The sequence below is a fragment of the Gnatocerus cornutus genome, chromosome 2, assembly GCF_029298725.1.
Source record: "Gnatocerus cornutus isolate USDA-ARS CGAHR chromosome 2, icGnaCorn1.1, whole genome shotgun sequence".
Taxonomy (NCBI): Eukaryota; Metazoa; Arthropoda; class Insecta; order Coleoptera; family Tenebrionidae; genus Gnatocerus; species Gnatocerus cornutus.
This window is the reverse complement of record NC_142234.1, coordinates 17,427,227-17,441,475: the sequence shown is the minus strand read 5'-3', so window position 1 is coordinate 17,441,475 and position 14,249 is coordinate 17,427,227. Positions and strand designations below refer to the sequence as shown.

The 14,249-nt window shown below is 35.0% G+C and overlaps 1 protein-coding gene across 4 annotated transcripts in view; it reads left to right on the top strand.

Annotated features, from left to right (window-relative positions):
* The first annotated feature begins 245 nt into the window (after positions 1-245).
* rst (irregular chiasm C-roughest) overlaps positions 246-14,249 on the top strand; it is a 58,592-nt gene continuing 44,588 nt past the window's right edge. For all 4 annotated transcript variants that reach the window (XM_088050847.1, XM_088050848.1, XM_088050849.1 and 1 more), the window contains exon 1: positions 246-399. The gene's annotated coding sequence lies outside the window, so the exon portion shown is untranslated. The remainder of the gene's footprint in view (positions 400-14,249) is intronic.

Below are 14,249 nucleotides of genomic sequence, written 5' to 3'. Positions count from 1 at the left end.
TATATCACTACCGCAAATTGCGGTCGTTTCCTCTCTTCGCTTATCTGCGGAATCCATGAACTTGCAAGTAATTCCGCGTCTAAATTTAAACCGGAAAATTTCACTCAAAAACTCTCGATACGCCGATTGGAACTAATTTTAGCAACCCCCGATCAAAGTCAAAACACGTAAGTTTAGAGCGAACGGTAATGGCGATTCTAAACGAGCCTTAGTGAATGTGTCTGGGTATATTTTTAGTTAGTACATTTTAAACTTCCAAGTCGTTCACCCGTTGTTTTTGGAAAGGGGACACTAAAAAATAAAACGTGCCAGTATCTTTTCGGAGTGAACGTTTCGGGGTTTAAATTGCAATCTTCGAACGAACGACAACGAAACTGATTGCAACATCGGAAGAATCCTGTAAGTAGTGCCGATTACCTCGTCTGTTTACAAATTGAATATTTTAATGAACAAAAATCCGCGGAATCTTTTGAGGGCGTTAAGGGACAACCTGTCATGATTCGACAAAATTTTTCGTCGCCACGATGCCTATAATTAGAACGGAAACTTTTTTCAATTAAGGTGGTAGCTAACATTTTAAGCGAAAAACTTTCAAACCGTTTGGAATAAACGAGTGGGCGAAAAATCTAGGAAAAGTGTATTTCACTAATTTATACATTACGTTGGAAGTTTTTAATTAATTTTCTAATCTGACGGCACGTTTTAACAAGTGACGAGGTTCACACATTAAAATGTAATCAATTTAAGCTCGGTAATTACCATCTTGATTTTTAGTGTTTCGCCTTTGAACTTTTTTAGTTACTATTGTTGTGTGCACTTGTGGGGCAATTAGCCTCATTATTAATGACGCTAAGTAAGAAACATTGACCACACAACTCAACGGGGCTACAATTTTTTAATTTGACAATTTATGAAACTGGCGTCTAAATGTCTTCAGACTCTGACGAACGTCTAATTTTATCTAGACAAAACATTAATTTATTTTCATACTGCAACGAATGTAATTCAGTCCGTTCTAATAAATTTTCAACTCGCAGCGACTTGGTATGAAAATGATATATCCGTCAGTACAGAAGGATGAAAATAGTTTGCAATTATTCACCCACACTAGAAATTTGCGGTCGTCACACTAAAAATAGTCTCATTATCCGAAAGCATGCCGATTCCAATAAATATTTCCTATTGGAATATTCAGAGAAAATATTTTTATATAATACGAAAATAAATTATACGATGGTTCGATATTGATCTCGACTTTACCGCTACCTTCCTTTGTCAAATAATATTCTTAGGTTGAGAGGTATATTGATTCTTTTCGGTCACGGATATTGGTATACCTTTTATATCAGAGCGACTCACAAAGTGTGCAAACACAAAATTAAGTTTGCGAGTACGTAACCATACATGAAATATTTTATAAAGCAAAAAAATGAATTGTGTTATGCGGATTTAATTTTCGCGTTGCATGTTGCGGCTTTATTTTAAATTCGTCGGCAATGCACTGTTAATTAAAAATATGCAAAACTGTCCGGAACGTTAACCATGCAGATTCTATATTTTTGCCTTTAAAACAAATTTCTTTGTGAAATTAGAGGACGCTGTTAATCACCTCCAACATAAATCCCTGTAGAGAGAAAATCGTATTTATTTTATTCATCGTATAATATTTGCATGGAGAATACGAACGGAAAAGAGAAACAAACTACAAAGCATGAGACAAACATGTTTTACCATTGTTTCAACGGATCGTATACTTCAACTATAACTCACAGTCCGAATTATTTATGAATGTCGAATTGAATATTCGTCATGTTGCAGTTTCTAGACTTTCGGCTAGTTAAAGTTCTGCAAAACTAATTTCAACATGTTTGCTGTTGCACCATTATTTTCCTTCAGGATTTTTCTCTCGGAGAACTTGCAGATTTAATTTTCTAGGTAAAGTAGCAACATTCTTTTGATTATAAGGAAGCTCAAAAACTCTTCCTTCTCTGAGAATAATGTTGATCAGATGAGTCGAGAAGTTTCGTGAGGGCAAAGTTGAAGCACTGCATAGTTTCTTGGGTCGATAGCTAGTTCGGTCTACGTGTCGTGTGGCTTGCAAGAAGATTGTGTACAACTAATATGAAGCACATTTATATCAATAAATGTCTTTGCACTGCACAAATTGGTTCCGTGAATCACTTGCGAATTTGATAGAAAGTTTAAGTGGCATTTCAATATCCGTGTTCACAAGTCAGTGCTGCAGAGTTACACGACACGTGCTAGAAACGGTGAAGGTTGACAGATTCAATGGGTCTTTTGGGAATGGACTTGAGAGGTCATGTCTTCGGAGTTGTCCTTTTCGGAGAAGCAGACTAAATTTGTTCTAATTTCTAAAGTTATTTTAGTCAAGCTCTGTTTTCCAGGTGGATTTTTCTCTTTTATTTCCGATAATTGCCTCCTCGCTGGCGCACAAACTTATTATCAAAAATTCCTGAGACGTATTTCGGCCTGAATAGTGTAAACCAGTATTTAGGAATTTTAAGCAAATCCTCCTACCGACTCCGCGAATCCGCCCCAATTCCTTACCCGCCTGATGGGAAATAAAAAGATTAAAATATTCGGGTACACAATAAGGAATTGTCCCGCTCTAAGTTGTTGGTCGCTGAATTAGGAACAGCGGAGAATTTACTGCATGCAATTTTAAGCACTTTTAAAGGATAATTAATTCCTCGACAATAGAGGCATTCTTTTGTGACAAAACGACATTATCTACAATTTATTTAAATTAAGTAACGATTGTAATGGAAGTTCCATCAAAAATGTCTTAAAAGAGAGAATACTTCTAGTAGCAGATCAAATTAGTCAAAAATATTCTCTTTTGGAAATAACTACCATCAATTATTCAACAAAGCAAAAGGCAGGATCAAAGCAAAACGTCATCGTCAAATTTGTTCTAGAGATTAGGGTTTTGAATTTGTCCTCAATCCAGAGTATTATAATAATTCTCAATTATACAAAGTAATCCTTTCCATAAAGGGATTGTGAGATGGTTTTACGTATCTCCCCGAAGGTGTGAGCTAGGGGAAGGCAGGAAATGGGGTTGACGAACTTATAAAAATGGCACCCCTTATGTGGAATCAGATATTTTAACCAAGAGCAGCCAAGTCATTAGAGTCCGACCAAAAAAATCAAAGGTGTCAAGACTTTTTCCCATCTCATTAGCTTGTTATTCGAATCTTGTAAAATCACGCATTTCCGAAATAGTGATCGCAGAGAATTTTCAAAATTAATACAAGCCTCATTTAAATTTTTCAGCGTTTTAGCTCTAATTAACAAGAATTTCTGGACAAAACAAAAAGAGATTTTAATCAGGACGAGATGATCCGCTTAGATTACCCTCTTTTTGCATTTCTCAAAAAATCGTTAATTACATATTTCCAGATCCCAGTTTTTACGGCAACGAAAACCGTTCAGCGTCTTTCTAGAGGTTGATTGGATAAATTTTTCTCATCTTGCATCCTGAGAGATCAAGTGCTTCTAGTCGAACCAGTATTCTTGCCTTTTGCGTGTTAACCTGTTTTAGCGACAATAATTTTCTGCAACTTTAATATTAATTCATGCAACTTTCTCTGTTGATGGTTCTCATAGAATGTAACTTGTCGGATATCTGAAATAAAAGTTTTCATTAATTGCGACTACTTCTAATTTTAAACGAATATCGACGTTGTGTCATTAAAATGGACAGGACCGTTTCTGATTCAATATTCACATCATCCGACTAGTGATGTGCGAAAATAATTAAAGTTGAATTATTTCAGGGCTGGATTACTAATTGAGCGTATTATCATGTTTTATCCCGTCAATAATTTAAATCAAATTGAAACTATTCCGGTGTTTTTACTCCGGAGTTTAAAATATCGAAATCAATCACATTTTTTAAAGAAAAATGAAAGCGACCTAATTTCGGTCGAGATTATTATCCACCCCATTTTGCGGTGTGAAAAATGATAGATGACGCCACATTTTCCCTTAATTACTCCAAAAACAGAGCGCCAATGACGTACGGTCTTTTGTTCTTATAATCTGTGTACAATTCATTCCGGAAAAAATCTCCATGGGACCAAAACTCTGTCTTTATTTAGCTCAAAACGAATTGTAGAGAATAAAAGATCGGGAATGTGCCACTGGTGGGAATTTTTCATTTTTACGAGCTGAACCAGTCCAGTCTTTCAATGCTGACATTCGGTTCATTCATATTTTAAAAACCCCCGCACGTCATTTCACTTAAAAAAAAGGACTTAATTTACGGCACCGCTCTGTCTAAAACAGATTTCCTGTCTATGTCCTCCAAGTTTAAAATTGAACCGCCCTTTGAATGACATTTGTAAAGGTTGGCCAGGTTCATAGTTAACTCTACAAAAATATTTAAAGAGTGTCACTTCTTGTTAAACCACTGAAAGGTTTGAATATATCGCTGCATTACAGATGTAAATTGCTTGAAAGCACCTTTTTGTTGTAATTATACACGGTGAATTTACATTTTTTCTAAGATCTCAGGGAACGATTAAAACGAACAAAACGCAAATAATGTTGTCTTGTTCCAATCTTTAAAACATGTCAAAAGGCGAAACAACTGTAAAAGAAATTTCGTTAATTTGTTGCGTGTAACTGTGCAGTACAAGTAGCGAGAAATTCCCGTTTAATAACAACTTGTACTTGCATTTAAAGCTAACTGTTGTTTCCATTATCGGCACAATGTTTGAGCGACAATTATTATCTCAGACCACAAGACAGCATGAAAAACTCCCAACGAAGACGCCACTGTGAGAAAGGAGCCAGCGGCTGCTTTGATACCCCAGTAACAGAACATTGACAATTTAACATGCCAACAGCAATCTTTTACTTGCAGTAGTAATTACGAGGAGAAAAACTATTTAACTTAACGCCGAGATATAATATGTCGGTATTCGCGTGTACACGTATGTTTATTACAGACATACATACAGTGTGTTGGATGTATCATAATGAACGAGCAATCAGCTCCCGGTTGGTTAACAAAAACTGATAGATGTGTTCATTGTTGATTTTATTTACGGCATGAATGAAAGACGTGTCGATCGTACATATTTAATTAAATCTATAGTGACCTTTCTCGATGGATTTTAAGTTTATTTTTTTATCGCTATGATATTTCCATAGTAAAGTGGGGCATGAAATATTAATGACTGTTTTACTGGCGATTTGAGGTGAACCAATATTTGACGTTGACTTACGTTTTACGATCCAGGAACTTCTGTCTAATGTAGAACGGAGGAAATAGCTCTGGAACTAACTATAAAAGAAAAATAACAAGTAATAAAGCACTAAATTAAGATTTACTCGCTGCAGTCCCTAACCAAGAAATAAATAAATAAGTAGCAACATGAACGAGGGTGGAGAAGATAAAGGACAGTGCTTGCAAACAACAGAATTATTCACCAATGGTAATACCCGTTCTTTTATGGTGAATATCAAACATCAAAGATTTTTTTCTGCCGTTCTTTTTATAGCCGGTAAACTCATCACCTCCTAAACTCTCGTAAATAGTATTTTCGTGTTCCCAACCCTATTCTCTACATCTGACTCACATCTTCGTATCTATCATGCGAAATTATGGCAAGGGGGTTAACCCGCTTGGCTTTGCTTGGACTATTTATAGATAGCACACCAAGTCAGGGGTTTAAAGTTAATTTCGCTTGTGATGAAAAGAGAAAAGAGGGAGAAAGGAAGTGTCTGATGAATCATAGAGGGAGACTCCACGTGGAAGCCGACGTCGGAACGCTTTTTCTGCATCCACAGAAATATTTAAAGGGAAAGTTTCCTTTTATACAGATGTTACGCTTATACGAGAAACTTTGCCACTTATGGGTATACAATCTACATTTTATTTCTACATAAAAAATATCCAGGGAATGGGAGTTTTTAATGATTCCGCAAAGCCTTTGAGCATAACCGAGTCGATTTTGTTAAATGAATCGATTACGAGAAACATAATTGAAAGTAAAGTTGCAAGAATTCGCACGTTTTTGCGGAAACCTTGGTCTCCATGTCAAAGACACAGTGGGAACATCTGCGGTAACAATTAAATTGCACTTCTATTGCACTTTTGAAAAAAGTGAGAGCAGTCAAGTCCGTCGCGAACAAATAGTAAAATGTGGTTTGGAAATGCATTCCAATTTCGTGTCTCCTGGAAATTTTACCAAACAAGAGAATAGAAAAGATTCCAAACGTGTTTCAGATTAATTTATTTGCATATTCGCGCATTGTAAATCCACAAAGAATGCAAAATCGTAAAAATTCACTGTATTTTAAATAAACCAAATATAATAGTTGTTTGACATTATTTTAGGTATAAAGCGCAATTAATAGGTGTTTTGGATAAAATATTGTATTACATTCATTTCAGTATAACGCAATATTATTTACATTTTTTTTTATTCATAACATAAATTAAATGTGCTCCCATATAATAAATATTTATTTCCAGGTGAACTGAATTTACATTTTAACATTAACAATTTAAAATTACCAAATATGGGTTTGGTGTAATAAATGCATAGAGTAACGGTAATTAATTTAAAATATTATTTTAATTTAATGTCATTATTAATTAAATTAACCTTCAGAGTCATAACCCTGGGGGCATTTGCCTGAAAATTGCACTGATTAGTAATGTCAGTTAACGTTTGGGACTGGTTCGATTTGTTTATTGCCATATTATAATTAATAAATTAATCTGAATTACAACATTTTTATGAAGTGATAAAATAAGGAACTATGATACGTCAAACCGACACCTTTTGAGAGGGTCTGAATCGCCAAATAGCAGTTAAAAATCGTATTGTAGCGTAACAAAAGAGTTTTGTATCCTTGACAATGTCCAGAACCAAACAAGAACTAAATAACAGGAGAAAACGGATCTCATTCATTGGGACAACTTGATAATCTCTCGAACACTTTTGTTATGAGTGACAGCAGCGGAGAAGAGCCATTATCTCAAATAATCAGCTTCTTGAAAGAAACTATGTTTTCGGTGGTTTAATATGTAGCCACTACACCGCTATGGAATTAAGTGCCACCTAGACTCATCACAAATTATGATTTTCTCAATTCTGTCTTCTTTAGAAACTAAGACTGGCGCCATCACCCCAAGCACTGTACGCCGAATTTAATTAAAACACTGAACCAATCAAATCGCTTCCAGATTGAAAAACCGAGGCTCTATCAGATAATTAAAAGCAATTAAAACTGATTTTTATTTGCACTAACCTACCTAATTTAAACTACATTGAGTCAATTTTGACTAAATTCGATAGCTTATTTGGTTTTAATTAATACTCTCTGCCGCAAAAGAACAAAAATTTCGACTTGATCAGATTTCTACGTTTGCTTCGCCGAAATGGAAAGGTGTACCCGAACTAGTTATTAAATTCAGATTAAACTTGGTTATTTTATTTCGAATGAACACGAGTTTATTATACAGGGAAATTCGAGGAATGGAAAGTTAAAGGCGACAATTTAACACGTATCGTTGGGTCATCTATCATTTTTGTTCATTCGCATGTGAAAATGTAATTGCGATTTTATTACAGCGCGATCATATAGTTGCAAGTTCAAAGCAAAATCTCGATGTAATTTAAAATTATTAAAGTAATTTAATTTGGGGAGAGATTGGAAGTTTCATTTTAGTACACCCACACACAAAGAGTTGTCTTTGAATTTGACTTGTTGCATGATATTCCAGCTATAGGTATTATGTATATAAATTTACAAGATCTTAACAGTAGTCTTGTGATTATTCGTGAGAACTTGGTACACTTTCCACGATGGATTTTCCGATTTCAATGAAGCTTTTAACATGTATACCTACTCCTACTCACGATCTAATTAATAGATCAAATACACTGTTAGAAACCAGTAATTATCATTAAATTTGTACAAAGTCTTTTCCTTCAGTGTAATTACTAATTAATTATTCGTATTAGAGCTATATAGATTTTCCTGGGGAAAAGTTGATGTAACCAGCGTCGAAAAAAGTCACTGGACTTGTGTAAAATTGAGTTTTGATGTGGTTTCTGCACGCCAAATTTAAATTAACGGTAATTTGGCATTTCAATAAAACATAAACTCTTAATAAGACCACGTTGCGTCAAACTTGTTGCTGTTTCCAAGGCTTTACACATGTTAAAAGATGAGTTTGTAATATAGGAAATAATTTAATTTTGATGATGTGATTAAAAACCGTAAATCTAACACCTTACCTGGAGTGACTGTTTATTGGCAATAAACTCACCCCTTTCAGAAGCCCTTAATTTAAGGGTAGCTGAGCTAACGTTCAATTAATTTTTAGTTAGTCACCAGCCGGGGTCGACAATGATGACTCAAAAATTAATTTGTGCACGTCGCACGTGAATAATAAATCAGCTCTCCGGAAAAAAAAACGGACCATAAAGCCTAAAATCCGATTTTCATCAACCCTAAGACATATGTTTGAAACTTACGAAATCTGAAAGAACAGGTGGTTCGCGTAGGTAGGTAAATCAAATCTCTTTTTATATTAAACGAACCCTTTGTAGGGAGGTATTTAACGTGACCATCGTACAGGAAATAGGCAATCACTGTCTTTGTTTATAAGGTCTACAATGTATGTCAAATTTCACTCGAATTCAGCTTCTTTCGTCTTTTGCGGAGGACGCTAAGGACTAAAATCGCCTAATCGCCAGATTTAATACGGATGCAGGCAGGTGCATGGTTGTGGACGTATTTCGTTGGCAATAAGGATTATTTCCGCTTGAAACAAATCTCCTTTGACAGCTATCTTTGCTGGTAAATTATTTGAGATCCGAAGCAGGTGCAAACTGCTGTTTATGTGTCATGGAAAGTTCTGGGCTTGATCGCGGCTGTATTATGTTCGAATTCGGTAACATTGTCTGCAATGTTTCTACTTATATTACAATACTTAGCTTAAATGCCAACAGATTAACTGCATTTGCTACCCACCTAACAAAAGTTAACAAAACAAAAATGGAAGAAGTTCCTAACAACTTCGCAAGTGCTGGCAAATGCACAAAGTTTTAATCTACAAAGTATCTGACCGTCAAAGTTAAACCTGTTTCAGATGTAGATCAGCTAGATTTTAACATGGATATTTTGACAGTTTTTGAAAGTTTTAGTGAAGAAGTAATTAAAAAGGCTTCGCAAACCTCCAAAAGCGTTTCTTTCAAAGAACTCTTTTCAAGTCGACGTATTCACAGTGAGATAATTACCGCATTACACAGTGAACAGGAAACTCTAAAGACGTTTCTTTGCTTTCGAATTTGTACTGATATTATAAACATCCATGCATCGATAAAGAACTTCGGAACACGTTTTTTTAATTGAATCCATCTATCTCTTATCAAAGATCGATTCAAATTTCAAATTTGTCTTGTTTGAGTAAATTAGTCTCATTATTTTACTCTCATAGATAACGTCAAAAATCCCAAAATCTTTCGGACCAAGGTGAGAAAAAATGGAACAATTAAAATGATGTACTTGTGGGGAGTAATGGGATTTTAATGAAGCCTTCATACTAAACACAAAAGTTCTATTTTGAGGAGCAGCAATCGATATTGGTTAATTCGGTTTGAAACACATTTATTTTGTGGTGATTTCTCATGGGAATATATCTTCCAATTACGATGAGAAAATAATAAGTTTTCTTCATTATACATAATAACTGTTTGCCTTGTCCTCCGCAACAACACAATTGCGGAGTTTCCAATTAAGATTTGAAAATATTATAAAAATTTAATTTAGTTCCACCAGAGGGCACAAAGTCTTTCAGCTCCTAGTGTAAATACATTAATTGATAATGAGTTAATGGTTCTGATGTTAAAAATTGATAATTTTTTATAAAAGTATTAGCAACGTGTACCGCTACTTTTCGAATCCAATTTAAAAATTCTTGACTAAATGCTCAGCATTTTACTGAGCACAGGACAGCTGAAGAGCTACTGTGGAACGTAATCTCCGACGTCGAAAAATGAAAGTAAATTTAACGAAATGTTGATAATTTCACAATTAGTTAAAGTTGCGTTAACGATTCATGGATGCACGGTTCAAATTTCAGATGCAAATTAAGTCATTTTGTGATAAACAGTACGAATTTACATTTTGTGGAATAATTTGTACATTATCGAATATCAGAATGCAACCTTGGAAGAACCTTGCGGATTATTTCTTTCAAACTGTAAAGCTGTCACAGTTTAACATGAAAACGACGTTGAACTAGGAGAGATTCAGTGTGTAGGAATGCTTTTTTTGCCTTATGAAACTCTCGATGGTATATCAAATTTTTTGCTATCTAACCAGTTTTAGTTTTTAGCAGTGGTAGACGTCCTCGAAATTTGGCTCTCTAGGCGGTCGCAAACTGCGCTCTTCATAAATGGCTTTTTGCAAATGTATCTTCACGTTACCGCACAATTTAACAATTGAGGAGGAAATAGCGAGATGCAATTTCTAATGCACTGTAATAACAGAACATTTATTCGATTGTGTTCTCCTATCTTTCGATTAAAATACGTCATTATGTTTTTTGCTTTGGAACAATTTTAGACTTCCGGTGATTCGTTATAACGAAAGATTTTAAAACCTGCTATAGCAGAACCTTAGATCAATCATTTGCTTCAGATTAATTAAGATTTAATTAAATAAATTATTATCGATCTCGCTTGTGAAGTGTTGAAGGAATTGCAAGTGCACGAGGAACAACAAGCTCATTTGCCTAGCTAATTATAATTTTCTTACGTAGTAATTGGCGGCTCTAGCTACTCGTCGTCCAATTACTTGTTTAGTGGTATTTTATTGTAAAAACGAATCGAAAATATCTCACATATTTTACATAAATTTGCATGAATTACAAAAGTTAGAGTATTTAGTTAGGAGTTTCATCATTGATAATAATCTTTTAGACTGTCTTTAATCAGAATCGAAAGAGACAACGCATTCAGGTAAACTGCCGATTAGGTGTAATTAATTTACCCCGAGTCGAGCTAAAGCCACTTTTTTAATCTCTACAAATTATAGGGAATTACTTTGGTAGTCTAACTAACAATATAAGAATTTCCAAAACGTATTCATGTGTCAAAATATGTCTTTCACTAAGCGGTTAATTTATGCATGCTCGTTTGGTGTACTTTGCGCTAATGAACTGTTATTAATTAGTTTCTACACGTAATAAAGTAAATACTTGCAAGGATTAAGTCACCTTTTTATGATTTACAGTGTTGAATTTTTGTGATAATTGTCATTAATAATGTATACTCTCACGTTGTAAATTATATTTAATTAGTTTCCAATTATTGTACTTGTATACTTCTTGAGCGAAGCAGGACCACCTGGAATGCTTTTTGGAGCTGTAATTGAATTAGACGCTTGTATTTTTTGTTAAGTGAAAATTTTAATTAAAGGATATGGAGTGGAGCCCAAATTAAAATTAATTCTGTGTTTGGGGCCACAAAAACTTAATCGCCGGCTGATTACACTAAATGAAGAAATTATTAAGCTTAAGCCCAACAATAAAAACAAGCCATCACCTCGTCATAATGTTGATTAGAATTTGGATCGGACCTATAAAATTCATAACAGCTCCTATGTTAAGAATGAATGCTACAAAATGAGTAATTTTCTGGATACTTTACCGTGTAATTGTCCATCGAGTATAATTAAAGTAATTAGATGTTTCAAGCTACAAAATTACTTACAATAAAACCACTATTAGATGCTGATAATTATACACCATGTTCAAATAATTTTTTCCACTCGCCATCTCAATTTTTATGTTAATCCCGTCATGCTGATCCATCCGTAAATATTTAATTTTAAATCGTTTTTTTGCGTCAACTAAGGTTTCTCGGTCTTCGTACCGGATTTCAGTGGGCTTGGGTGTAATCTGGTACAGGTGAAGCACACATTTGATTAACTTTACTCGCGTTACATTAACACGTCGTACGAGTATGACTCGTTCGTCGCGGTGAATTTATTAAAGCTGCGTAATAAAAATGTTTGCTGAATTTGCTTACAGGCACAAAGAATGAGGCGGAGGGTTGTACCTAGAGTCAACACGCAAGTCATGTGATTAATACTTTATAGTCTCGTCATGCACCCTCTGACTCATCTAAATTTGATTATTTCTGGTAAATGTTTTATTTAAGGGGGCTATTTTTAGTCAGTAATGTTAAGTTTTCGGGGTGCCCATTTAGGTTGGATTCGATTCAAAATAGATGTGTTCTTACGCAGCATTTAAATTTCCTGCTACTTCAATATGTTGTTTCTACAAACATTAATCTTTCGGGATTGAGTGTCTATTTTCTTGTAGACCCCTGACTCAGTACGGAAGCAAGAAAATTAAATTGCTATTAATTAATTGGAAAAGGTAATGTGGAAATTATGAGAGTAAAAGAAAATCCTGTAATTAATATTCTAAAAAATATGATTTATTTTCAGTATGACATTTTAATTATGTTCTTAGCGTTATGATAACTGTAAGTAATTTAATCTCTCTGTGTTAAAAAATACTTGCGGTTTATTACTGCATAAACAACACAGGTGCACTGGTTAGTCCACTCTGTAAAACTTCTTTCACTATTGTGTAGTAGGTAATATATATTTATGTTGTTTTTTAACTGAATAACTAGTTAGATTGTTTAAAAATGCAGCGTTTAGAGGTTTCTAACAATTAAAAAGGTGGGTAGGTTTTTACTGCAAATGTTAATGGTCTGGAACGATAAAGGCATAAAAGGCAAATCATACCGTTATTAACATTTATGGTTATTTTATTTTCTCATAATCCGGAATGATAACTGATTTTATAACTATAAAAGCAACGATTGATTCGTGACAAGTAATTTGTGAGTTCGTTACGTAACTCTCGAAGGTAAACATACTTTAAAATCCATCCAACCACAAAGCTCTTTCCCCATCTTTCCATAAACATTATTATTTTGATATTTTATTATATCGCCAGGACCCAGCTACCTGCTCCAAAGTTAAAACGAAGCCCCATAAAAAACCGTGATTCTCAAGTATAATAATTACGTCTACCCCACAGTTGCAACACGGACGTTAAAAAAAGCCATATAATTTTAAAAAAGCTCGTTTCCAAATGAAACCTCTAATTCCCATTGGCATTAACAACTTTGCCCATAAAACGGCATGACCGAAACGCCGTTATCCAGTTCCTCACATAAACTTACCGTCATTATGTTTGTATGATTGGAACAAATCGAAGGGAATCAACCGAGCAACTTGGACACGAATGAAAATCGAAAAAGCGGAATTGCTAACCCTTCGGTTTTTTGCCGAGCGGTTAATTCTCACCGTCATCGGCTGTGACTTGCCGAATTTGTTTACCTTTTTTATTCTTCGAATGGACAATACTGTTCGGGAACAGGGGAGAGTGGAACCGCAGCAAAACTTATCAATGAACCGAGATGCTAGTTTTTTACTCATGGTCCATGCAAGCGTTGTCCAAGCACTGCGGCTGAGTTGGCATCACCGAAAATCAGGTTGGCCACCCTGCCATTAACATGACATTGTAAAAGCACTATTTTACCTTGTGGGCAACAAGTTGGCCCATCAACTTGAATGGATACACCTGTGTGATAAAGCGGTGAGTTCACTATAACCTGTCTGGTCCGGTACAGTGATTATAAACACCGAACAGGAATCTAGCAAGCGGCTGCCACCTGTCTCAGCTCCTCATCGCCATTGGTCCAGATTCATTGTTTTTTATCGGTGGCTTCGATTTTTAAGGCTACACTGCTAAACCGCGGATACGTAAATTATTCCTCAAGGTTTCCGCGTCAGGATTCTTAATGCGTGTGAATTTGTTTAAATCTTCACCGGAGTCGGATGACGTAGTGATGGTTACTCCTCCGGTGCTGACAGCGGTGATTTGTACGTGTCAACTTTTAACTTTGAAAATTTTAATTAAGCGGCTTTCTTGGAGATGGTACGATTTGGGGCGGATCTTTCACACCTTCCTTCTTGTGACAAAAATTAATTAAACACTTCAATGGATCGATTGTTTGTTTCGAAGATAGGAATCGTGACATCTAAACCTGGAGCAGCTGTGTTGTGTTCACTGGAGGTTTTAAAGAAATCACTATTGCATAGATAGCTCAAAGTATATTTTCTGATATTTATGAAGACAAATGCTATAGGGCACTGCATCTGACATGTAATTT